A 27795-nucleotide genomic window follows, 5' to 3' on the forward strand; every position below is an offset into this window, starting at 1 on the left:
ATAAGGAGGGGTATATTGAGGGGTATATGGAGGGGTATATGGAGGGGTATATGGAGGGGTATTTTGAAGGGTATATGGAGGGGTATATGGAGGGGTATATGGAGGGGTATTTTGAAGGGGTATATGGAGGGGTATACGGAGGGGTATACGGAGGGGTATATGGAGGGTATATGGAGGGGTATATGGAGGGGTATATGGAGGGTATATTGAAGGGTATAAGGAGGGGTATATGGAGGGGTATATGGAGAGTATATGGAGGGGTATAAGGAGGGGTATATTGAAGGGTATAAGGAGGGGTATATGGAGGGGTATATTGAAGGGTATATGGAGGGTATATGGAGGGGTATATTGAAGGGTATAAGGAGGGGTATATGGAGGGGTATATGGAGGGGTATTTTGAAGGGTATATGGAGGGGTATATGGAGGGGTATATGGAAGGGTATATGGAGGGGTATATGGAGGGGTATATGGAGGGGTATATGGAAGGGTATATGGAGGGGTATATGGAGGGGTATATGGAGGGGTATAAGGATGGTTATATGGAGGGGTATATGGAGGGGTATATGGAGGGGTATTATGAAGGGTATATGGAGGGGTATATGGAGGGTATATTGAGGGGTATATTGAAGGGTATAAGGAGGGGTATATTGAGGGGTATATGGAGGGGTATATGGAGGGGTATATGGAGGGGTATTTTGAAGGGTATATGGAGGGGTATATGGAGGGGTATATGGAGGGGTATTTTGAAGGGGTATATGGAGGGGTATACGGAGGGGTATACGGAGGGGTATACGGAGGGGTATATGGAGGGGTATATGGAGGGGTATATGGAGGGTATATTGAAGGGTATAAAGAGGGGTATATGGAGGGGTATTTTGAAGGGTATATGGAGGGGTATATGGAGGGGTATTTTGAAGGGGTATATGGAGGGGTATAAGGAGGGGTATATGGAGGGGTATATGGAGGGGTATAAGGAGGGGTATATGGAGGGGTATTTGGAGGGGTATATGGAGGGGTATTATGAAGGGTATATGGAGGGGTACACGGAGGGTATATGGAAGGTATATGGAGGGTATATGGAGGGGTATATGGAGGGGTATATTGAGGGGTATATGGAGGGTATATGGAGGGTATATGGAGGGGTATAAGGAGGGGTATATTGAAGGGTATATGGAGGGGTATATGGAGGGGTATATGGAGGGTATATGGAGGGGTATATGGAAGGGTATATGGAGGGGTATATGGAGGGGTATATGGAGGGGTATAAGGATGGTTATATGGAGGGGTATATGGAGGGGTATATGGAGGGGTATTATGAAGGGTATATGGAGGGGTATATGGAGGGTATATTGAGGGGTATATTGAAGGGTATAAGGAGGGGTATATTGAGGGGTATATGGAGGGGTATATGGAGGGGTATATGGAGGGGTATTTTGAAGGGTATATGGAGGGGTATATGGAGGGGTATATGGAGGGGTATTTTGAAGGGGTATATGGAGGGGTATACGGAGGGGTATACGGAGGGGTATATGGAGGGTATATGGAGGGGTATATGGAGGGGTATATGGAGGGTATATTGAAGGGTATAAGGAGGGGTATATGGAGGGGTATATGGAGAGTATATGGAGGGGTATAAGGAGGGGTATATTGAAGGGTATAAGGAGGGGTATATGGAGGGGTATATTGAAGGGTATATGGAGGGTATATGGAGGGGTATATTGAAGGGTATAAGGAGGGGTATATGGAGGGGTATATGGAGGGGTATTTTGAAGGGTATATGGAGGGGTATATGGAGGGGTATATGGAAGGGTATATGGAGGGGTATATGGAGGGGTATATGGAGGGGTATATGGAAGGGTATATGGAGGGGTATATGGAGGGGTATATGGAGGGGTATAAGGATGGTTATATGGAGGGGTATATGGAGGGGTATATGGAGGGGTATTATGAAGGGTATATGGAGGGGTATATGGAGGGGTATATGGAGGGGTATATTGAGGGGTATATGGAGGGGTATATGGAGGGGTATATGGAGGGGTATTTTGAAGGGTATATGGAGGGGTATATGGAGGGGTATATGGAGGGGTATTTTGAAGGGGTATATGGAGGGGTATACGGAGGGGTATACGGAGAGGTATATGGAGGGTATATGGAGGGGTATATGGAGGGGTATATGGAGGGTATATTGAAGGGTATAAAGAGGGGTATATGGAGGGGTATTTTGAAGGGTATATGGAGGGGTATATGGAGGGGTATTTTGAAGGGGTATATGGAGGGGTATAAGGAGGGGTATATGGAGGGGTATATGGAGGGGTATAAGGAGGGGTATATGGAGGGGTATTTGGAGGGGTATATGGAGGGGTATTATGAAGGGTATATGGAGGGGTACACGGAGGGTATATGGAAGGTATATGGAGGGTATATGGAGGGGTATATGGAGGGGTATATTGAGGGGTATATGGAGGGTATATGGAGGGTATATGGAGGGGTATAAGGAGGGGTATATTGAAGGGTATATGGAGGGGTATATGGAGGGGTATATGGAGGGTATATGGAGGGGTATATGGAGGGGTATATGGAAGGGTATATGGAGGGGTATATGGAGGGGTATATGGAGGGGTATAAGGATGGTTATATGGAGGGGTATATGGAGGGGTATATGGAGGGGTATTATGAAGGGTATATGGAGGGGTATATGGAGGGTATATTGAGGGGTATATTGAAGGGTATAAGGAGGGGTATATTGAGGGGTATATGGAGGGGTATATGGAGGGGTATATGGAGGGGTATTTTGAAGGGTATATGGAGGGGTATATGGAGGGGTATATGGAGGGGTATTTTGAAGGGGTATATGGAGGGGTATACGGAGGGGTATACGGAGGGGTATATGGAGGGTATATGGAGGGGTATATGGAGGGGTATATGGAGGGTATATTGAAGGGTATAAGGAGGGGTATATGGAGGGGTATTTTGAAGGGTATATGGAGGGGTATATGGAGGGGTATTTGAAGGGGTATATGGAGGGGTATAAGGAGGGGTATATGGAGGGGTATATGGAGGGGTATAAGGAGGGGTATATGGAGGGGTATATGGAGGGGTATATGGAGGGGTATTATGAAGGGTATATGGAGGGGTACACGGAGGGTATATGGAGGGTATATGGAGGGTATATGGAGGGGTATATGGAGGGGTATATTGAGGGTTATATGGAGGGTATATGGAGGGTATATGGAGGGGTATAAGGAGGGGTATATTGAAGGGTATATGGAGGGGTATATGGAGGGGTATATGGAGGGTATATGGAGGGTATATGGAGGGGTATATGGAGGGTATATGGAGGGGTATATTGAAGGGTATATGGAGGGGTATATTGAAGGGTATATTGAGGGGTATATGGAGGGTATATTGAGGGTATATGGAGGGGTATAAGAAGGGTATATGGAGGGGTATATGGAAGGGTATATGGAGGGGTTTATTATAGGGGTATATTATAGGGGTATATTATGGGGGTGTATGGAGGGGTATAAGATCAAATTCGTATTTACATTGACTGCCTACCAAAATAGAAAAGGCTTCATGCGTGTTCATATCCTGGGATTAAAAATAAAATAAAAAATATTGTTCAAAACACACATCACGACAAGAGAGAAACTTTACCTGTTCTTGTCTAATGATGTTCTGTATTGTTTTTCATGTTTTGTGTGGAACCCAGGAAGAATAGCTGCTGATTTAGAAACAGCTAATGGGGATCCTAATAAAATACCTAATACCAAGTACAACACCACATAAAGAGAGACCTAAGACAACAACACAGATTGGCAGCAACACATGACAACACAGCATGGTAGCAATACAACATGACAACATCATGGTAGCAATACAACATGACAACAACATGGTAGCAACACAACATGACAACACAACATGGTAGCAATACAACATGACACAACATGGTAGCAACACAACATGACAACAACAGCATGGTAGCAATACAACATGACAACACAGCATGGTAGCAACACAACATGACAACACAGCATGGTAGCAACACAACATGACAACAACATGGTACCAACACAACATGACAACAACATGGTAGCAACACAACATGACAACACAGCATGGTAGCAACACAACATGACAACACAGCATGGTAGCAATACAACATGACAACAACATGGTAGCAACACAACATGACAACACAGCATGGTAGCAATACAACATGACAACATCATGGTAGCAACACAACATGACAACACAGCATGGTAGCAATACAACATGACAACATCATGGTAGCAACACAACATGACAACACAGCATGGTAGCAATACAACATGACAACAACATGGTAGCAACACAACATGACAACACAGCATGGTAGCAACACAACATGACAACAACATGGTAGCAACACAACATGACAACACAGCATGGTAGCAATACAACATGACAACAACATGGTAGCAACACAACATGACAACACAGCATGGTAGCAATACAACATGACAACAACATGGTAGCAACACAACATGACAACACAGCATGGTAGCAATACAACATGACAACATCATGGTAGCAACACAACATGACAACACAGCATGGTAGCAATACAACATGACAACAACATGGTAGCAACACAACATGACAACACAGCATGGTAGCAACACAACATGACAACACAGCATGGTAGAAACACAACATGACAACACAGCATGGCAGCAACACAACATGACAACAACATGGTAGCAACACAACATGACAACACAGCATGGTAGCAACACAACATGACAACAACATGGTAGCAACACAACATGACAACATCATGGTAGCAGAACAACATGACAACAACATGGTAGCAACACAACATGACAACACAGCATGGTAGCAACACAACATGACAACAACATGGTAGCAACACAAAACATGGTAAAAACATTATTGGACACAGACAACAGCACAAAGGGCAAGAAGGTAGAGACAACAATACACCACGCAAAGCAGCCACAACTGTCAGTAAGAGCGTCCATGATTGAGTCTCTGAATGAAGAGATGGAGATAAAACTGTCCAGTTTGAGTGTTTGTTGCAGCTCGTTCCAGTCGCTAGCTGCAGCGGACTGAAAAGTGGAGCGATCCAGGGATGTGTGTGCTTTGGGGACCTTTAACAGAATGTGACTGGCAGAACGGGTGTTGTATGTGGAGGATGAGGGCTGCAGTAGATATATCAGATAGGGGGGAGTGAGGCCTAAGAGGGTTTTATAAATAAGCATCAACCAGTGGGTCTTGTGACGGGTATACAGAGATGACCAGTTTACAGAGGAGTATAGAGTGCAGTGATGTGTCCTATAAGGAGCATTGGTGGCAAATCTGATGGCCGATTTGTAAAGAACATCTAGCCACTCGAGAGCACCCTTACCTGCTGATCTATAAATTACGTCTCTGTAATCTAGCATGGGTAGGATGGTCATCTGAATCAGGGTTAGTTTGGCAGCTGGGGTGAAAGAGGAGCGATTACGATAGAGGAAACCAAGTCTAGATTTAACTTTAGCCTGCAGCTTTGATATGTGCTGGGAGAAGGACAGTGTACTGTCTAGCCATACTCCCAAGTACTTGTATGAGGTGACTACCTCAAGCTCTAAACCCTCTGAGGTAGTAATCACACCTGTGGGGACATTCTTCTTACCAAACCACATGACCTTTGTTTTGGAGGTGTTCAGAACAAGGTTAAGGGCAGAGAAAGCGTGTTGGACACTAAGAAAGCTTTGTTGTAGAGCGTTTAACACAAAATCCGGGGAGGGGCCAGCTGAGTTTAAGACTGTATCATCTGCATATAAATGAATGAGAGAGCTTCCTACTGCGTGAGCTATGTTGTTGATGTAAATTGAGAAGAGCGAGGGGCCTAGGATCGAGCCTTGGGGTACTCCCCTTGGTGACAGGCAGTAGCTGAGACAGCAGAGAGGAGAGACATGTTAAAAATGTCAGAGATAGGCTTTGCGATGATAGGGGTGGGAGATGAGGAAGTGTTGGATGGGGCAAGGAGGCATGGCAGAGTCAAATAGGAATCCTGACTTAATGAAGTGGTGATTAAAGAGCTCGGCCATGTGCTTCTTGTCAGTAACAACCACATCATCAACATTAAGGGACATGGGCAGCTGAAGTGGTATTTTGGGCAGCTGTAGGGGTATGTTGAGAGGTATATGGAGGGCTATTTCGAGGGGTATATGGAGGGGTATATGGAGGGGTATATGGAGGGGTATATGGAGGGGTATATGGAGGGTATAAGGAGGGGTATATGGAGGGGTATATGGAGGATATATGGAGGGGTATATTGAAGGGTATATGGAGGGGTATATGGAGGGGTATATGGAGGGTATATTGAAGGGTATATGGAGGGGTAAATGGAGGGGTATATGGAGGGGTATATGGAGGGGTATATGGAGGGGTAAATGGAGGGGTATATGGAGGGGTATATGGAGGGGTAAATGGAGGGGTATAAGGAGGGGTATATGGAGGGGTATATGGAGGGTATGTGGAGGGGTATATTGAAGGGTATATGGAGGGGTATATGGAGGGGTATATGGAGGGGTATATGGAGGGTATATTGAAGGGTATATGGAGGGGTAAATGGAGGGGTATATGGAGGGGTATATGGAGGGTTATATGGAGGGGTAAATGGAGGGGTATATGGAGGGGTATATGGAGGGGTATATGGAGGGGTAAATGGAGGGGTATATGGAGGGGTATATGGAGGGGTATATGGAGGGGTAAATGGAGGGGTATATGGAGGGGTATATGGAGGGGTATATGGAGGGGTATATGGAGGGTATATGGAGGGGTATATGGAGGGGTACATGGAGGGTTTGTTTAGGGGATTATGAAGGGCTATTTTGAAAATACTGGTAAGTAGAAAGCCCCAACACCCCAAAAATGGAACCATATTTTTGGTGGATAAAACCAATTTATTTGAACTTCCTGTATTTCAAAATGTTTTGCCATGGGTCAGAGAGAAAGATTTGCAGTTGTATAATGATATTCTATACATTTTGCCATGTGGAAGAGACAAAATATAGAGTTTTAAAGCCAATTTCCTGCTACTCTACACGTTTTGACATGAAACAGAGAGAACATTTCGTAGTTTTAAAGTAACTGTCCAGTGAAAATCTCACTTTTAAAAGTTAACATTCTGTTAACTCACAGCCAAATCATTTTGTTGATTCAGCCTATACTTGTACTTGTGGCCAGAGCATAAATTGGAGAAAAAAAATGATTGCTTCAGAAATGCTTGCTATTTCTTCATCCTCAGGAGGATGAGCTGGCCAACTAGCGGTCTATTAGCGGTCTATTGGTGGTCTATCAGCGGTCTATTAGCGGTCTATTAGCGGTCTATTGGCGGTCTATTAGCGGTCTATTAGCGGTCTATTGGCGGTCTATTAGCGGTCTATCAGCGGTCTATTAGCGGTCTATCGGCGGTCTATTAGCGGTCTATTAGCGGTCTATCGGCGGTTTATTAGCGGTCTATCGGCGGTCTATTAGCGGTCTATTAGCGGTCTATCGGCGGTCTATTAGCGGTCTATTAGTGGTCTATTAGCGGTCTATTAGTGGTCTATTAGCGGTCTATTAGCGGTCTATTAGCGGTCTATTGGTGGTCTATTAGCGGTCTATTGGTGGTCTATTAGCGGTCTATTGGTGGTCTATCAGCGGTCTATTGGTGGTCTATTAGCGGTCTATTGGTGGTCTATTAGCGGTCTATTGGTGGTCTATTAGCGGTCTATTAGTGGTCTATCAGCGGTCTATTAGTGGTCTATTAGTGGTCTATCAGCGGTTTATTAGCGGTCTATTAGCGGTCTATTAGCGGTCTATTCGCGGTCTATTTGTGGTCTATTAGCGGTCTATCAGCGGTCTATTAGCGGTCTATCGGCGGTCTATTAGCGGTCTATTAGCGGTCTATTAGCGGTCTATTTGTGTTAATATTTTGAATGACCGGTATAAACCCACACCGTTCTGTTGTTGGGGTATGCCCACACTGTTCTGTTGTTGGGGTATGCCCACACCGTTCTGTAGTTGGGGTATGCCCACACCGTTCTGTTGTTTGAGTATGCCCACACCATTCTGTCGTTGGGGTATGCCCACACCATTCTGTTGTTGGGGTATGCCCACACCATTCCATCAGAGAAAAGCTGCTTTTTAACATACTTAATTAACATTTTGGGGGAAGGAAAATTATTTCACTCACATTATAATTAAGTACAGGTTATATTTCATAGAAATCTAGAAACACTGGACTTTAAAGGTGGGGAAAAACCCTGCAAAATATTGGTTTTAAACTGTATAACTGATCAATTGCACAATCATACCATGTCATTTAATGCTTTAAAACAAAACAAAACGCATTAATAACATATTTGGCTACTGAATCTGCGTTCGCCACAGCTTCCGAGCTCTACAGCTTCCATCCAAAAACAAATCCTGTCAAATGACATCAACACATACTGGAGGAGTTACTGGCTAGCTACAGTGGCTAGCTTAGCTAATTAACTATCTATGTTACATTTACAATATTTAGCAGACGCTTTTATCCAGAGCGACTTACAGTAGTGAATGCATACATTTCATACATGGCTCCCCGTGGGAATCGAACCCACAACCCTGGCATTGCAAACACCATGCGTTGCAAACACCATGCTCTACCAACTGAGCTACAGCGAAGGCCAATTCATATGTCACATCAGCACATACTGGAGGAGTTACTGGCTAGCTGGAGAGGCTAGCTTAGCAAATGATTTAGCTATGTCACATCAACACATACTGGAGGAGTTACTGGCTAGCTACAATTGGCTAGCTTAGCTAATGATTTAGCTATGTCACGTCAACACATACTGGAGGCGTTACTGGCTAGCTGGAGTGGCTAGCTTAGCTAATGATTTAGCTATGTCACATCAACACATACTGGAGGAGTTACAGGCTAACTACAGTGGCTAGCATAGCTAATTAACTATCTATGTCACATCAACACATACTGGAGGAGTTACTGGCTAGCTACAGTGGCTAGCTTAGCTAATTAACTATCTATGTCACATCAACACATACTGGAGGAGTTACTGGCTAGCTACAATTGGCTAGCTTAGCTAATGAACTGTCTAAGTTGGTCACAGCTCGCACGACCAGTAATACACGTTGATGAACCACCAAAGGCACACCCCATTTCTGTTCTATAATTGAGAAAGAGGATGAGTTGGATAATTTTTGTGCCCAAAGTCGACCGTAAAATTGAATTTCCTGCAATTCTATACATTTTGCCGTTCCTTATTACGTGTTTATATGCTCTCTCGGGGGCCCCCAGATAGCATATGATTTCAAAAATGTAAATTACCAGTCAAAAGTTTGGACACACCTACTCATTCCAGGGATTTATTTTTATTTTTTAAATGTTCTACATTGTAGAGTAATAGTGAAGAAATCAAAACTATGAAACAGCACATACGGAATCATGTAGTAACCAAAAAAGTGTGAATCAAATCAAAATATATTTAATATTTGAGAATCTTCAAAGTAGCCACCCTTTGCCTTGATGACAGCTTTTTCATGAGGTAGAAATCTGGAATGCATTTTAATGTGTGCCTTGTTAAAAATTATTTTGTGGAATTTATTTCCTTCTTAATCCCAATCAATTGTGTTTGTGAAAAGGTAGGGGTGGTATACAGAAGACAGCCCTATTTGGTAAAATACCAAGTCTTTATTATGGCAAGAACAGCTTAAAATAAGCAAAGAGAAACAACAGTCCATCATTACTTTAAGACATGAAGGTCAGTCAATCCAGAAAATTTCTAGAATTTTTTAAGTTTCTTCAAGTGCAGTCGCAAAAACCATCAAGCTCTACAATAAAACTGTCTCTCATGAGGACCGCCAAAAGAAAGGAAGACCCAGAGTTACCTCTGCTGCAGAAGATAATTTAATTCGAGTTACCAGCCTCAGAAATTGCACCCCAAATAAATGCTTCAAAAAGTTCAAGTAACAGACACATATCAACATCAACTGTTCAGAGGAGACTGCGTGAATCAGGCCTTCATGGTTGAATTGCTGCAAAGAAACCACTACCAATGTACACCAATAAGAAGAAGAGACTTGCTTGGGCCAAGAAACACGAACAATGGACATTAGACCGGTGGAAATCTGTCCTTTGGTCTTTGTGAGACGCAGGGTAGATGAACGGATGATCTCTACATGTTTGGTTCCCACCGTGAAGCATGGAGGAGGTGTGATGGTGTGGGATGCTTTGCTGGTGACACTGTTGGTGATTTATTTATAATTCAAGGCACACTTAACCAGCATGGCTACCACAGCATTCTGCAGCGATACGCCATCCCATCTGATTTGTGCTTAGCGAGACTATCATTGTTTTTTCAACAGGACAATGACCCAACACACCTCCAGGCTGTGTAGGGGCTATTTGACCAAGAAGGAGAGTGATGCAATGCTTCATCAGATGACCTGACCTCCACAATCACCCAACCTCAACCCAATTCAGATGGTTTTGGATGAGTTGGACAGCAGAGTAAAGGAAAAGCAGCCCACAAGTGCTCTGCATATGTGGGAACTCCTTCAAGACTGTTAGAAAAGCATAACAGGTGAAGGTGAAGCTGGTTGAGAGAATGCCAAGAGTGTGTAAAGCTGTCATCAAGGCAAAGGGTGGCTACTTTGAAGAATCTCAAATACAAAATCTATTTTGATTTTTCTTAACACTTTTTTGGTAACTACATGATTCCATATGTGTTATTTCATAGTTTTGATGTCTTCACTATTATTCTATAATGTAGAAAACAGTAAAACATAAAGAAAAACCCTCAAATGAGTAGGTGTGTCCAAACTTTGACTGGTACTGTATATTGATATCGATAATTACATTTTTCCTAGAAAAAAAATATAATTATTGATGTCAAAAATTGTTTTCTCCATTGCATCCTACAGGAAATTACTGATACCAAAAATGTAATTATTGATATTGATAAGTAAATTATATAAAAAAATGGTCACCTGTCTGAATTGCCCTATGGACTTCAAAGCATCCAATCAAAAGTATTTAGGAGATTATTCCAAATATAGGCTGATTTACATAACTCTGTAGACACCAAAGGAGTTAACCCACCCTGTGAATTTTATTTATTTATTTATTTTTATTTCACCTTTATTTAACCAGGTAGCCCAGTTGAGAACAAGTGGTCATTTTCAATTTACAACTGCGACCTGGCCAAGATAAAGCAAATCAGTGCGTCAAAAGCAACACAGAGTTACACATGGGAGAAACAAACGTGCAGCCAATAACACAATAGAAAAATCTATATACATTATGTGCAAATGGAGTAAGGAGGTAAGGAAATAAATAGGCCCTAGTAGCGAAGAAATTACAATTTAGCAAATTAACACTGGAGTGATAGATGTGCAGATGATGATGTGCAAGTAGAAATACTGGTGTGCAAAGGAGCAGAAAAAAAAACAATATGGGGATGAGGTAGGTAGATTGGGTGGGCTATTTACAGATGGGTTATGTACAGCTGCAGCGATCGGTTAGCTGCTCTGACAGCTGATGCTGGAATTTAATGAGGGAGATATAAGTCTCCAACTTCAGCGATTTTTGCAATTCGTTCCAGTCATTGTCAGCAGAGAACTGGAAGAAAAGGCGGCCAAAGGAAGAGTTGGCTTTGGGGATGAACAGTGAAATATACCTGCTGGAGCGTGTGCTACGGGTGGGTGTTACTATGGTGACCAGTGAGCTGAGATAAGGCGGGGCTTTACCTAGCAAAGACTTATAGATGACCTGGAGCCAGTGGGTTTGGCGACGAATATGTAGCAAGGACCAGCCAACGAGAGCATACTGGTCGCAATGGTGGGAAGTATATGGGGATTTGGGGACAAAACGGATGGCACTGTGATAAACTGCATCCAATTTGCTGAGTAGAGTGTTGGAGGCTATTTTGTAAATTACATCGCCGAAGTCGAGGATCGGCAGGATAGTCAGTTTTATGAGGGTATGTTTGGCAGCATGAGTGAAGGAGGCTTTGTTGCGAAATAGGAAGCCGATTCTATATTTAATTTTGGATTGGAGATGCTTAATGTGAGTCTGGAAGGAGAGTTTACAGTCTAGCCAGACACCTAGGTATTTATAGTTGTCCACATATTCTAAGTCAGAACCGTCCAGAGTAGTGATGCTGGACGGGCGGGAAGGCGGGTGCGGGCAGCGATCGGTTGAAGAGCATGCATTTAGTTTTACTAGCGTTTATGAGCAGTTGGAGGCCACGGAAGGAGTGTTGTATGGCATTGAAGCTCGTTGGGAGGTTTGATTAACACATTGTCCAAAGTTTGACAACTTGTCATTTTAAATCTTCACAGTGATGTTAGGTGACTTGGATGGTTGAGGAGCAGGGCTTTGCAAACAAAAAGAGAGTAATGATGTAATCCATTGTACGTGATGTTAAAGAGGTCCAGACAACCTTCTGGTAAAGAACGCAGTGATGAGTAATAAAACTGTCTCCTTTGACAAAACGAAGGGCTCTATGATAAACGCCATCCAGGAGTTTAAGAGTAGAGGCAGCTGCACTTTGATAAATAGTATCACCATAACAACAACAGGTAGAAAGGTTGATAAATATTATCACCATAACAACAACAGGTAGAAAGGTTGATAAATAGTATCACCATAACAACAGGTAGACAGGTTGATTAATAGTATCATCATAACAACAGGTAGACAGGTTGATAAATAGTATCACCATAATAAACCATAACTTAAGTTCTTGTGAACGTTACAAGTTTTGAACTTCTATTTGCTTTTTATGGCCTGTAGGCCTCATTGACCAAAGGTCATACAACTCGTTTTTGAGTAACAAAAGCATAATGTATGGATTATATTGACTATAACATATACTCAGATTAAACATATTGTGCTATTTATCACAGACTACTTTGTGTCAACGTTTAACAGTTGTCTTTAACAGTTGTCTTTGTAAACGTTTCTCCCCTCCAAGATGGCAATGTTTATCACTATAGTTTCAATTGACTCTGTCAGGAACAATTCGAAGCAGGATTTTATGTCATCAACCCGGGATATGGCGCATCACGTTGTAACGCCCTGGCCAATGAGAGGGTTTTTTTGTTCTTTATTTTGGTTAGGCCCAGGGTGTTACATTGGGTGGGCGTTCTATGTTCCTTTTTCTATGTTTTTGTATTTCTTTGTTTTGGGCCGTGTGTGTGTGGCTCCCAATCAGGCACAGCTGAAGCTTGTTGTTGCTGATTGGGAGTCACACATAAGGAGCATGTTTTTCCTTTGGGATTTGTGGGTAATTGTTTCTGTTAGTGTTTGCACCTGACAGGACTGGTTGGCTGTCAGTTTTCTTGTTTTGTTTGTATAGTGTTCTTTCTGTGATGAAATATTCAATGATGAACACTAACTCCGCTGCACCTTGGTCTACTCTCTCTCACGACAGCCCTTACACACGTTGACCCTGTGTTCATCCTGATAACATTTTCAGCCGACAGCCGACCTCTCCTCTAAGGTGGGGATGAAGACCAGGATAAATTCCCATTCTTTGACCTGGAATGTAACAACAACCTCAGCAGGGTCCTCTTCCTCATCACTGGATTGTTCCACATCGGTTGTCTCTTGGTCTGGATCATATTCTGTGTTGTCTTCAACTTTTGACATTTCCTTCTCTAATGCATCTTCACTGTCAGTTTCCTGGCCTCTCTCCCTCCTCACCAGTGTCATGATCAAAGATATGATCAAGAGCCTCACATACAGTCTATCGTTTGGTCATTGTGCTGCCACAGAATGAATTGTGAGCTTTATATACCAGAGCTGCGAGAAAAGTTTTATATATATATATATATAATATATATATATATATATTATTGAAACAATGTTGCGATTGTGTGTGAGAATGTCAACAGGTGTGAATCCCGTGGAGGAAAGATTCGATTGGGGGTTGCCATGGATGCCAAGAAGGGGAGTGAGGTGTGTGTGTGTGCAAACACACATGCATGTGGGGGTCTGGTAGAGGAAGTGTGTCCATCTGATGAATGGGCATGTGCCTGAACTAAATTTTGTACACTAATTGTAGTCTCACCCATTCATTTCTAATGACCTGGTCATTTTTGACCGGGAACACCACAGGTGTACAAAAGTTAAATAAAACACCCAAAATGTAATGAAAATCATCCAAATGTATTGTGTGTGTTCAGATGCCCGGTGTGGACAAAGCCATGGAACCTTATGACAATCAGATTAAATGAACTACATTTTTCATGGAGATAACATGTAAATGGGTCCTATTCGACCAGAACACAACAGGAGGGTTAAAGGATTGGAGCAGCGACAGCGATGTTTAACCTGTTATGGATAGGGGGCAGTATTTTCACGGCCGGATAAAAAACGTACCGATTTAATCTGATTATTACTCCTGCCCAGAAACTAGAATATGCATATCATTATTAGCTTTGGATAGAAAACACTCCAAAGTTTCTAAAACTGTTTGAATGGTGTCTGTGAGTATAACAGAACTCATTTGGCAGGCCAAAACCTGAGAAGATTCCAAACAGGAAGCGCCCTCTCTCACCATTTTTTGCCCTCCTTGATCATCTCTATCCAATACAGGGGATCTCTGCTGTTACGTGACACTTCCTACGGCTCCCATGGGCTCTCAGAAGGCGGCAAAAAGCTGAATGACGTAATTCCAAGCCCTGGCTGAAAAGCTTTAGCGCATTTGCTAAGTGGTCTATCAGCGGACAATGGGACTCATGCTCGTGCACGAGACGACCCCATGTTTTTATTCTATCGTCTTTGAACGGATACAACGACTCCCGGTCGGAATATTATCGCTTTTTTACGAGAAAATTAAATTTGATTTTAAACAGCGGTTGACATGCTTCGAAGTACGGTAATGGAATATTTAGAATTTTTTTGTCACGAAATGCGTCGTGCTCGTAACCCTTCTTTACCATTCGGATAGTGTCTTGAACGCACGAACAAAACGCCGCTGTTTGGATATAACTATGGATTATTTGGGACCAAACCAACATTTGTTATTGAAGTAGAAGTCCTGGGAGTGCATTCTGATGAACAACACCAAAGGTAATCAAACTTTTCTAATAGTAAATCGGAGTTCGAAGCATGTCAACCGCTGTTTAAAATCAAATTTTATGCTAATTTTCTCGTAAAAAAGCGATAATATTCCGACCGGGAGTCGTTGTATCCGTTCAAAGACGATAGAATAAAAACATGGGGTCGTCTCGTGCACGAGCATGAGTCCCATTGTCCGCTGATAGACCACTTAGCAAATGCGCTAAAGCTTTTCAGCCAGGGCTTGGAATTACGTCATTCAGCTTTTTGCCGCCTTCTGAGAGCCCATGGGAGCCGTAGGAAGTGTCACGTAACAGCAGAGATCCCCTGTATTGGATAGAGATGATCAAGGAGGGCAAAAAATGGTCAGAGAGGCCCTTCCTGTTTGGAATCTTCTCAGGTTTTGGCCTGCCAAATGAGTTCTGTTATACTCACAGACACCATTCAAACAGTTTTAGAAACTTTGGAGTGTTTTCTATCCAAAGCTAATAATGATATGCATATTCTAGTTTCTGGGCAGGAGTAATAATCTGATTAAATCGGGTACGTTTTTTATCCGGCCGTGAAAATACTGCCCCCTATCCATAGCAGGTTAAAGGATTGGAGCATCGAAAGCATTGTTTAAACATTGCTGTCACTGCCCCAGGCCTTTAAACATGGCGGTAGCTGCCCCAGGCCTTTAAACATGGCTGTAGCTGCCCCAGGCCTTTAAACATGGCTGTAGCTACCCAGGCCTTTAAACATGGCTGTAGCTGCTCCAGGCCTTTAAACATGGCTGTAGCTGCTCCAAGCCTTTAAAATTCGCTGTCACTGCCCCCAGGGCTTTAAACATGGCTGTAGCTGCCCCAATGCCTTTAAACATGGCTGTAGCTACCCCAGGCCTTTAAACATGGATGTAGCTGCCCCAGGCCTTTAAACATGGCTGTAGCTGCCCCAGGCCTTTAAACATGGTTGTAGCTGCCCCAGGCCTTTAAACATGGCTGTAGCTGCCCCAGGCCTTTAAACATTGCTGTAGCTGCTCCAAACTCTTACCCTCCATTTAACATTTTATGTGATTTTCTGTTTGTTTACCGAGGTTTGCTAGTTATAACAATAAAACCAGCGGAGAGCCTGCTCTCTCTTCTCTTTCCTCCCTCTTGTCCTTCTCTTTCTCTTGTTTGTCACCCTTCTATCTTTCCCTCCTTCTCAATCTCCTTCCCTCGCTGTCTCTCCTTCCCTTCCTCTCTCCTTCCCTCTCTTGCCCTCTCTTTATATCCCTCTCTCTCTCCCTACCTCCCTCTTTTTCTCTCTCCCTCTCTCGCACTCTCTCTTGTTGTCCCTACATCCCTCGCTCTCACTCTGTATTTCTCTCTCTCTCTTGGCCGATTACCAAATCTTGCAGCCGGCCAGGCTCTCACACCCATCCTTGGCCGGTGTTGGAATTAATTGCTGAGTATAGAACAGCCTAGCAACCAGTCTACCCAGCAACACATATCAACAGGTTGTCACACCAGTTTTCCTTCTACGGATCCTTCTCTCTCGCTCCTTCTCTCGCTGTCTCTCTCTCTCTCTCTCCATCCCTCTTTCCTCCTCCCTTAAATGAAAAGCGCTGACGCTAGCTAATGATACAACGACAGAGGAATACCGATGACATCATATTCCATTTCTTAGAGCTTAATGAAAAACATTCAATGGCTCCTTGTTTCCTTCAGTTAGAAAATGGAGTCTGGGGCTGAAAAGGGAATAACTTGGTTTAGATACCTAGGCTCACGACCCGCATGGAAATAAAAGGAAAAGATGTCAATCACTATGCAAAAGAATCAGAAAACATACAAACTTACAAATGAGAACACATACATTAGGTGAGACAATATTTGATGAACTATTCTGTCGCAATTATCCAAATTCTACAGCTTCTCTCCTTCTCTCAGATGTTAAAACTCTAGTCTATCTTTACAGACCTCTGAAAGGTCAAATGAATGTGTCTGCAGATCCTGGGCCCTGCAGCCTGGGTGAGTCTGGCTCTGGCCCAGCAGTGTAAAAGTGAGTTATATATTCCTTTGGAATGTGGAGGGAAATTGAAAATAGAGTTAGAGGTACAAACAGGGAAGAGGATATTAAAAATAATGAAATAAAAGTAAGTTGGAGAGAAGAAGAAGGCCAAGTCTGAGACGCTGCAGGGGTTGTTAGGAAAACCTGGAACGCTTTGGTCTGAGATAGAGACGTTATGAAACCAAGCTGCAGAACAGGACCCCGGGCTAGTGAAAGGTTAGAATGCATTGGAACCCAGGCTATTAGATGGTTAGAACAGACTGGAACCCAGGCTACAAGATGGTAAGAACAGACTGGAACCCAGGCTACTAGATGGTAAGAACAGACTGGAACCCAGATATCTAGATGGTTAGAACAGACTGGAACCCAGGCTACTAGATGGTTAGAACAGACTGGAACCCAGATATCTAGATGGTTAGAACAGACTGGAACTCAGGCTATTAGATGGTTAGAACAGACTGGAACCCAGATATCTAGATGGTTAGAACAGACTAGAACCCAGATATCTAGATGGTTAGAACAGACTGGAACCCAGATATCTAGATGGTTAGAACAGACTGGAACCCAGATATCTAGATGGTTAGAACAGACTGGAACCCAGGCTACTAGATGGTTAGAACAGACTGGAACCCAGGCTACTAGATGGTTAGAACAGACTGGAACCCAGATATCTAGATGGTTAGAACAGACTGGACTCAGATATCTAGATGGTTAGAACAGACTGGAACCCAGGTTACTAGATGGTTAGAACAGACTGGACCCAGATATCTAGATGGTTAGAACGAGACTGGAACCCAGATATCTAGATGGTTAGAACAGACTGGAACCCAGGCTACTAGATGGTTAGAACAGACTGGAACCCAGGCTACTAGATGATTAGAACAGAATGGAACCCAGATATCTAGATGGTTAGAACAGACTGGAACCCAGATATCTAGATGGTTAGAACAAGACTGGAACCCAGATATCTAGATGGTTAGAACAGACTGGAACCCAGGCTACTAGATGGTTAGAACAGACTGGAACCCAGGCTACTAGATGATTAGAACGAGACTGGAACCCAGATATCTAGATGGTTAGAAAAGACTGGAACCCAGGCTACTAGATGGTTAGAACAGACTGGAACCCAGATATCTAGATGGTTAGAACAGACTGGAACCCAGGCTATTAGATGGTTAGAACAGACTGGAACCCAGATATCTAGATGGTTAGAACAGACTGGAACTCAGGCTACTAGATGGTTAGAACAGACTGGAACCCAGATATCTAGATGGTTAGAACAGACTGGAACCCAGGCTACTAGATGGTTAGAACAGACTGGAACCCAGATATCTAGATGGTTAGAACAGACTGGAACCCAGGCTACTAGATGGTTAGAATAGACTGGAACCCAGGCTACTAGATGGTTAGAACAGACTGGAACCCAGGCTACTAGATGGTTAGAACAGACTGGAACCCAGGCTACTAGATGGTTAGAACAGACTGGAACCCAGGCTACTAGATGGTTAGAACAGACTGGAACCCAGGCTACTAGATGGTTAGAACAGACTGGAACCCAGATTTCTAGATGGTTAGAACAGACTGGAACCCAGATATCTAGATGATTAGAACAGACTGGAACCCAGGCTACTAGATGGTTAGAACAGACTGGAACCCAGATATCTAGATGGTTAGAACAGACTGGAACCCAGGCTACTAGATGGTTAGAACAGACTGGAACCCAGGCTACTAGATGGTTAGAACAGACTGGAACCCAGGCTACTAGATGGTTAGAACAGACTGGAACCCAGGCTACTAGATGGTTAGAACAGACTGGAACCCAGGCTAATAGATGGTTAGAACAGACTGGAACCCAGATATCTAGATGGTTAGAACAGACTGGAACCCAGATATCTAGATGATTAGAACAGACTGGAACCCAGGCTACTAGATGGTTAGAACAGACTGGAACCCATGCTACTAGATGGTTAGAACAGACTGGAACCCAGATATCTACATGGTTAGAACAGACTGGAACCCAGATATCTAGATGATTAGAACAGACTGGAACCCAGGCTACTAGATGGTTAGAACAGACTGGAACCCAGGCTACTAGATGGTTAGAACAGACTGGAACCCAGGCTACTAGATGGTTAGAACAGACTGGAACCCAGATATCTAGATGGTTAGAACAGACTGGAACCCAGATATCTAGATGATTAGAACAGACTGGAACCCAGGCTACTAGATGGTTAGAACAGACTGGAAACCAGATATCTAGATGAGTAGAACAGACTGGAACCCAGGCTACTAGATGGTTAGAACAGACTGGAACCCAGATATCTAGATGGTTAGAAGAGACTGGAACCCAGATATCTAGATGATTAGAACAGACTGGAACCCAGGCTACTAGATGGTTAGAACAGACTGGAACCCAGATATCTAGATGGTTAGAACAGACTGGAACCCAGATATCTAGATGATTAGAACAGACTGGAACCCAGGCTACTAGATGGTTAGAACAGACTGGAACCCAGGCTACTAGATGGTTAGAACAGACTGGAACCCAGGCTACTAGATGGTTAGAACAGACTGGAACCCAGGCTACTAGATGGTTAGAACAGACTGGAACCCAGGCTACTAGATGGTTAGAACAGACTGGAACCCAGGCTACTAGATGGTTAGAACAGACTGGAACCCAGATATCTAGATGGTTAGAACAGACTGGAACCCAGATATCTAGATGATTAGAACAGACTGGAACCCAGGCTACTAGATGGTTAGAACAGACTGGAAACCAGATATCTAGATGAGTAGAACAGACTGGAACCCAGGCTACTAGATGGTTAGAACAGACTGGAACCCAGATATCTAGATGGTTAGAACAGACTGGAACCCAGGCTACTAGATGGTTAGAACAGACTGGAACCCAGGCTACTAGATCGTTAGAACAGACTGGAACCCAGGCTACTAGATGGTTAGAACAGACTGGAACCCAGATATCTAGATGATTAGAACAGACTGGAACCCAGGCTACTAGATGGTTAGAACAGACTGGAACCCAGATATCTAGATGGTTAGAACAGACTGGAACCCAGGCTACTAGATGGTTAGAACAGACTGGAACCCAGGCTACTAGATGGTTAGAACAGACTGGAACCCAGGCTACTAGATGGTTAGAACAGACTGGAACCCAGGCTACTAGATGGTTAGAACAGACTGGAACCCAGATATCTAGATGGTTAGAACAGACTGGAACCCAGATATCTAGATGATTAGAACAGACTGGAACCCAGGCTACTAGATGGTTAGAACAGACTGGAACCCAGATATCAGGATGGTTAGAACAGACTGGAACCCAGGCTACTAGATGGTTAGAACAGACTGGAACCCAGGCTACTAGATGGTTAGAACAGACTGGAACCCAGGCTACTAGATGGTTAGAACAGACTGGAACCCAGGCTAATAGATGGTTAGAACAGACTGGAACCCAGGCTACTAGATGGTTAGAACAGACTGGAACCCAGGCTACTGGATGGTTAGAACAGACTGGAACCCAGGCTACTAGATGGTTAGAACAGACTGGAACCCAGGCTACTAGATGGTTAGAACAGACTGGAACCCAGCCTACTAGATGGTTAGAACAGACTGGAACCCAGGCTACTAGATGATTAGAACGAGACTGGAACCCAGATATCTAGATGGTTAGAACAGACTTGAACCCAGGCTACTAGATGGTTAGAACAGACTGGAACCCAGATATCTAGATGGTTAGAACAGACTGGAACCCATGCTATTAGATGGTTAGAACAGACTGGAACCCAGATATCTAGATGGTTAGAACAGACTGGAACCCAGGCTATTAGATGGTTAGAACAAACTGGAACCCAGATATCTAGATGGTTAGAACAGACTGGAACTCAGGCTACTAGATGGTTAGAACAGACTGGAACCCAGATATCTAGATGGTTAGAACAGACTGGAACCCAGGCTACTAGATGGTTAGAACAGACTGGAACCCAGATATCTAGATGGTTAGAACAGACTGGAACCCAGATATCTAGATGGTTAGAACAGACTGGAACCCAGGCTACTAGATGGTTAGAACAGACTGGAACCAAGGCTACTAGATGGTTAGAACAGACTGGAACCCAGGCTACTAGATGGTTAGAACAGACTGGAACCCAGGCTACTAGATGGTTAGAACAGACTGGAACCCAGGCTACTAGATGGTTAGAACAGACTGGAACCCAGATTTCTAGATGGTTAGAACAGACTGGAACCCAGATATCTAGATGATTAGAACAGACTGGAACCCAGGCTACTAGATGGTTAGAACAGACTGGAACCCAGATATCTAGATGGTTAGAACAGACTGGAACCCAGGCTACTAGATGGTTAGAACAGACTGGAACCCAGATATCTAGATGGTTAGAACAGACTGGAACCCAGGCTACTAGATGGTTAGAACAGACTGGAACCCAGGCTACTAGATGATTAGAACAGACTGGAACCCAGGCTACTAGATGGTTAGAACAGACTGGAAACCAGATATCTAGATGAGTAGAACAGACTGGAACCCAGGCTACTAGATGGTTAGAACAGACTGGAACCCAGATATCTAGATGGTTAGAAGAGACTGGAACCCAGATATCTAGATGATTAGAACAGACTGGAACCCAGGCTACTAGATGGTTAGAACAGACTGGAACCCAGATATCTAGATGGTTAGAACAGACTGGAACCCAGATATCTAGATGATTAGAACAGACTGGAACCCAGGCTACTAGATGGTTAGAACAGACTGGAACCCAGATATCTAGATGGTTAGAACAGACTGGAACCCAGGCTACTAGATGGTTAGAACAGACTGGAACCCAGGCTACTAGATGGTTAGAACAGACTGGAACCCAGGCTACTAGATGGTTAGAACAGACTGGAACCCAGGCTACTAGATGGTTAGAACAGACTGGAACCCAGATATCTAGATGGTTAGAACAGACTGGAACCCAGATATCTAGATGATTAGAACAGACTGGAACCCAGGCTACTAGATGGTTAGAACAGACTGGAACCCAGATATCAGGATGGTTAGAACAGACTGGAACCCAGGCTACTAGATGGTTAGAACAGACTGGAACCCAGGCTACTAGATGGTTAGAACAGACTGGAACCCAGGCTACTAGATGGTTAGAACAGACTGGAACCCAGGCTAATAGATGGTTAGAACAGACTGGAACCCAGGCTACTAGATGGTTAGAACAGACTGGAACCCAGGCTACTAGATGGTTAGAACAGACTGGAACCCAGGCTACTAGATGGTTAGAACAGACTGGAACCCAGGCTACTAGATGGTTAGAACAGACTGGAACCCAGGCTACTAGATGGTTAGAACAGACTGGAACCCAGGCTACTAGATGATTAGAACGAGACTGGAACCCAGATATCTAGATGGTTAGAACAGACTGGAACCCAGGCTACTAGATGGTTAGAACAGACTGGAACCCAGATATCTAGATGGTTAGAACAGACTGGAACCCAGGCTATTAGATGGTTAGAACAGACTGGAACCCAGATATCTAGATGGTTAGAACAGACTGGAACTCAGGCTACTAGATGGTTAGAACAGACTGGAACCCAGATATCTAGATGGTTAGAACAGACTGGAACCCAGGCTACTAGATGGTTAGAACAGACTGGAACCCAGATATCTAGATGGTTAGAACAGACTGGAACCCAGATATCTAGATGGTTAGAACAGACTGGAACCCAGGCTACTAGATGGTTAGAACAGACTGGAACCCAGGCTACTAGATGGTTAGAACAGACTGGAACCCAGGCTACTAGATGGTTAGAACAGACTGGAACCCAGGCTACTAGATGGTTAGAACAGACTGGAACCCAGGCTACTAGATGGTTAGAACAGACTGGAACCCAGATTTCTAGATGGTTAGAACAGACTGGAACCCAGATATCTAGATGATTAGAACAGACTGGAACCCAGGCTACTAGATGGTTAGAACAGACTGGAACCCAGATATCTAGATGGTTAGAACAGACTGGAACCCAGGCTACTAGATGGTTAGAACAGACTGGAACCCAGATATCTAGATGGTTAGAACAGACTGGAACCCAGGCTACTAGATGGTTAGAACAGACTGGAACCCAGGCTACTAGATGATTAGAACAGACTGGAACCCAGGCTACTAGATGGTTAGAACAGACTGGAACCCAGATATCTAGATGAGTAGAACAGACTGGAACCCAGGCTACTAGATGGTTAGAACAGACTGGAACCCAGATATCTAGATGGTTAGAAGAGACTGGAACCCAGATATCTAGATGATTAGAACAGACTGGAACCCAGGCTACTAGATGGTTAGAACAGACTGGAACCCAGATATCTAGATGGTTAGAACAGACTGGAACCCAGGCTACTAGATGGTTAGAACAGACTGGAACCCAGATATCTAGATGGTTAGAAGAGACTGGAACCCAGATATCTAGATGATTAGAACAGACTGGAACCCAGGCTACTAGATGGTTAGAACAGACTGGAACCCAGATATCTAGATGGTTAGAACAGACTGGAACCCAGATATCTAGATGATTAGAACAGACTGGAACCCAGGCTACTAGATGGTTAGAACAGACTGGAACCCAGATATCTAGATGGTTAGAACAGACTGGAACCCAGGCTACTAGATGGTTAGAACAGACTGGAACCCAGGCTACTAGATGGTTAGAACAGACTGGAACCCAGGCTACTAGATGGTTAGAACAGACTGGAACCCAGGCTACTAGATGGTTAGAACAGACTGGAACCCAGATATCTAGATGGTTAGAACAGACTGGAACCCAGATATCTAGATGGTTAGAACAGACTGGAACCCAGGCTACTAGATGGTTAGAACAGACTGGAACCCAGATATCAGGATGGTTAGAACAGACTGGAACCCAGGCTACTAGATGGTTAGAACAGACTGGAACCCAGGCTACTAGATGGTTAGAACAGACTGGAACCCAGGCTACTAGATGGTTAGAACAGACTGGAACCCAGGCTAATAGATGGTTAGAACAGACTGGAACCCAGGCTACTAGATGGTTAGAACAGACTGGAACCCAGGCTACTAGATGGTTAGAACAGACTGGAACCCAGGCTACTAGATGGTTAGAACAGACTGGAACCCAGGCTACTAGATGGTTAGAACAGACTGGAACCCAGCCTACTAGATGGTTAGAACAGACTGGAACCCAGGCTACTAGATGATTAGAACGAGACTGGAACCCAGATATCTAGATGGTTAGAACAGACTGGAACCCAGGCTACTAGATGGTTAGAACAGACTGGAACCCAGATATCTAGATGGTTAGAACAGACTGGAACCCAGGCTATTAGATGGTTAGAACAGACTGGAACCCAGATATCTAGATGGTTAGAACAGACTGGAACTCAGGCTACTAGATGGTTAGAACAGACTGGAACCCAGATATCTAGATGGTTAGAACAGACTGGAACCCAGGCTACTAGATGGTTAGAACAGACTGGAACCCAGATATCTAGATGGTTAGAACAGACTGGAACCCAGATATCTAGATGGTTAGAACAGACTGGAACCCAGGCTACTAGATGGTTAGAACAGACTGGAACCCAGGCTACTAGATGGTTAGAACAGACTGGAACCCAGGCTACTAGATGGTTAGAACAGACTGGAACCCAGGCTACTAGATGGTTAGAACAGACTGGAACCCAGGCTACTAGATGGTTAGAACAGACTGGAACCCAGATTTCTAGATGGTTAGAACAGACTGGAACCCAGATATCTAGATGGTTAGAACAGACTGGAACCCAGGCTACTAGATGGTTAGAACAGACTGGAACCCAGATATCTAGATGGTTAGAACAGACTGGAACCCAGGCTACTAGATGGTTAGAACAGACTGGAACCCAGATATCTAGATGGTTAGAACAGACTGGAACCCAGGCTACTAGATGGTTAGAACAGACTGGAACCCAGGCTACTAGATGATTAGAACAGACTGGAACACAGGCTACTAGATGGTTAGAACAGACTGGAAACCAGATATCTAGATGAGTAGAACAGACTGGAACCCAGGCTACTAGATGGTTAGAACAGACTGGAACCCAGATATCTAGATGGTTAGAAGAGACTGGAACCCAGATATCTAGATGATTAGAACAGACTGGAACCCAGGCTACTAGATGGTTAGAACAGACTGGAACCCAGATATCTAGATGGTTAGAACAGACTGGAACCCAGATATCTAGATGGTTAGAACAGACTGGAACCCAGGCTACTAGATGGTTAGAACAGACTGGAACCCAGATATCTAGATGGTTAGAACAGACTGGAACCCAGATATCTAGATGATTAGAACAGACTGGAACCCAGGCTACTAGATGGTTAGAACAGACTGGAACCCAGAAATCTAGATGGTTAGAACAGACTGGAAACCAGATATCTAGATGATTAGAACAGACTGGAACCCAGGCTACTAGATGGTTAGAACAGACTGGGACCCAGGCTACTAGATGGTTAGAACAGACTGGAACCCAGATATCTAGATGGTTAGAACAGACTGGAACCCAGATATCTAGATGATTAGAACAGACTGGAACCCAGGCTACTAGATGGTTAGAACAGACTGGAACCCAGATATCTAGATGGTTAGAACAGACTGGAACCCAGATATCTAGATGATTAGAACAGACTGGAACCCAGGCTACTAGATGGTTAGAACAGACTGGAACCCAGGCTACTAGATGGTTAGAACAGACTGGAACCCAGGCTACTAGATGGTTAGAACAGACTGGAACCCAGGCTACTAGATGGTTAGAACAGACTGGAACCCAGCCTACTAGATGGTTAGAACAGACTGGAACCCAGGCTACTAGATGATTAGAACGAGACTGGAACCCAGATATCTAGATGGTTAGAACAGACTGGAACCCAGATATCTAGATGGTTAGAACAGACTGGAACTCAGGCTACTAGATGGTTAGAACAGACTGGAACCCAGATATCTAGATGGTTAGAACAGACTGGAACCCAGGCTACTAGATGGTTAGAACAGACTGGAACCCAGATATCTAGATGGTTAGAACAGACTGGAACCCAGATATCTAGATGGTTAGAACAGACTGGAACCCAGGCTACTAGATGGTTAGAACAGACTGGAACCCAGGCTACTAGATGGTTAGAACAGACTGGAACCCAGGCTACTAGATGGTTAGAACAGACTGGAACCCAGGCTACTAGATGGTTAGAACAGACTGGAACCCAGGCTACTAGATGGTTAGAACAGACTGGAACCCAGATTTCTAGATGGTTAGAACAGACTGGAACCCAGATATCTAGATGATTAGAACAGACTGGAACCCAGGCTACTAGATGGTTAGAACAGACTGGAACCCAGATATCTAGATGGTTAGAACAGACTGGAACCCAGGCTACTAGATGGTTAGAACAGACTGGAACCCAGATATCTAGATGGTTAGAACAGACTGGAACCCAGGCTACTAGATGGTTAGAACAGACTGGAACCCAGGCTACTAGATGATTAGAACAGACTGGAACCCAGGCTACTAGATGGTTAGAACAGACTGGAAACCAGATATCTAGATGAGTAGAACAGACTGGAACCCAGGCTACTAGATGGTTAGAACAGACTGGAACCCAGATATCTAGATGGTTAGAAGAGACTGGAACCCAGATATCTAGATGATTAGAACAGACTGGAACCCAGGCTACTAGATGGTTAGAACAGACTGGAACCCAGATATCTAGATGGTTAGAACAGACTGGAACCCAGATATCTAGATGATTAGAACAGACTGGAACCCAGGCTACTAGATGGTTAGAACAGACTGGAAACCAGATATCTAGATGAGTAGAACAGACTGGAACCCAGGCTACTAGATGGTTAGAACAGACTGGAACCCAGATATCTAGATGGTTAGAAGAGACTGGAACCCAGATATCTAAATGATTAGAACAGACTGGAACCCAGGCTACTAGATGGTTAGAACAGACTGGAACCCAGATATCAGGATGGTTAGAACAGACTGGAACCCAGGCTACTAGATGGTTAGAACAGACTGGAACCCAGGCTACTAGATGGTTAGAACAGACTGGAACCCAGGCTACTAGATGGTTAGAACAGACTGGAACCCAGGCTAATAGATGGTTAGAACAGACTGGAACCCAGGCTACTAGATGGTTAGAACAGACTGGAACCCAGGCTACTAGATGGTTAGAACAGACTGGAACCCAGGCTACTAGATGGTTAGAACAGACTGGAACCCAGGCTACTAGATGGTTAGAACAGACTGGAACCCAGATATCTAGATGGTTAGAAGAGACTGGAACCCAGATATCTAGATGATTAGAACAGACTGGAACCCAGGCTACTAGATGGTTAGAACAGACTGGAACCCAGATATCAGGATGGTTAGAACAGACTGGAACCCAGGCTACTAGATGGTTAGAACAGACTGGAACCCAGGCTACTAGATGGTTAGAACAGACTGGAACCCAGGCTACTAGATGGTTAGAACAGACTGGAACCCAGGCTAATAGATGGTTAGAACAGACTGGAACCCAGGCTACTAGATGGTTAGAACAGACTGGAACCCAGGCTACTAGATGGTTAGAACA

The 27795-nt window shown here is 44.0% G+C and overlaps 2 pseudogenes; both read right to left on the reverse strand.

Moving 5' to 3' along the window:
• Positions 1–931: 931 nt before the first annotated feature.
• LOC115199689 (non-classical arabinogalactan protein 31-like) lies at positions 932–1884 on the reverse strand (annotated as a pseudogene).
• Positions 1885–2714: 830 nt separating this feature from the next.
• The window catches only part of LOC115199690 (adhesive plaque matrix protein-like), a 56966-nt pseudogene continuing 31885 nt past the window's right edge, over positions 2715–27795 (reverse strand).

This window comes from Salmo trutta, chromosome 9, assembly GCF_901001165.1.
Source record: "Salmo trutta chromosome 9, fSalTru1.1, whole genome shotgun sequence".
NCBI lineage: Eukaryota > Metazoa > Chordata > Actinopteri > Salmoniformes > Salmonidae > Salmo > Salmo trutta.